Below are 979 nucleotides of genomic sequence, written 5' to 3' on the forward strand. Positions count from 1 at the left end.
AGTGAAGATTACAGAGTTTAACTTCACCCTTTAAGACTGACCACAGAACCAAGTCCGCCAGAGCTTTTGTTATATTTTTACATGCTGTGGAGCCATTTGTGGGAGCATTTCAAGTTGCTATACATCAATACAACTGTTATAGCCCTAATTTTAATAATATGTGTGCATTAAGTCCATAGTAACTACATAAACTGCAAAAAAAACCTCTGCTCATCCATCTCTGTGTGTATCAGGATACATTTGGTTCATAATACACAGAAAAATCAGAGTTATTACCTGTAATAAATGTGAAAGATTCCTGCAGTGATAACCAGGCAGGACTGAAACACATCCAAGCTGTCACCACGGTAACAGCACCGCCCATCCACAGGTGAGGGGAGGAGCAAAAAGAGGGACTTTGACCATTTTATACTAAAAACACTCAACTAATGTTTCTAATATGAAAGAAATAAGCCCACATTAATGTGAGCGTTTATTAAATAATAATAATGATGATTTCCTCCTGATCTCATTTCCACAGCAGAGAAAACTGTGGTGTATATTGAGGTGGAGGGTGTGGTCTGTGGCTCAGGTGTAGAGTGAGGGTGGGGTGCACCACAGCAGCATGCTGGGACTGCTGAGGGTGGAGGAGGGAGTGATGATGACATCAGAGCTGCAGCACAGAGACCAGTGAACACACAGTCTGTTCATCTTTGCATAGATACAATATACAGCACAATATTGAATGACAGACACGCTGTGGGAGCTTCCACAGATACACTGACGTCAGCATCCAGAGTCCTCCTGCTGCTCCCCCCTCAGAGCCCCGTGATCAGCACCAACACATTCAGTTAGATGACAGAGTCCAGCTGCAGCTAGAATCAGCTCCCCTCTGTGAACAACAGCACAGCGTCAGTGTTTCACACTCAGTGAAAGGAGGAAACAGCAGAAGAACACCATGTGTGCTACGTTTCCCAGGACACACTACAAACTGCACAAA

At 43.9% G+C, this 979-nt stretch overlaps 1 protein-coding gene across 1 annotated transcript in view; it reads left to right on the forward strand.

Moving 5' to 3' along the window:
* Positions 1–207, forward strand: part of LOC308399214 (protein NLRC3-like) — an 18,237-nt gene extending 18,030 nt beyond the window's left edge. Inside the window, exon 7 of the mRNA XM_080886319.1 lies at positions 1–207. This exon is cut by the window's left edge and continues 1,479 nt beyond it. The gene's annotated coding sequence lies outside the window, so the exon portion shown is untranslated.
* Positions 208–979: the final 772 nt, after the last annotated feature.

The sequence above is a fragment of the Rhamphochromis sp. 'chilingali' genome, assembly GCF_963969265.1.
Source record: "Rhamphochromis sp. 'chilingali' genome assembly, chromosome: 1".
NCBI lineage: Eukaryota > Metazoa > Chordata > Actinopteri > Cichliformes > Cichlidae > Rhamphochromis > Rhamphochromis sp. 'chilingali'.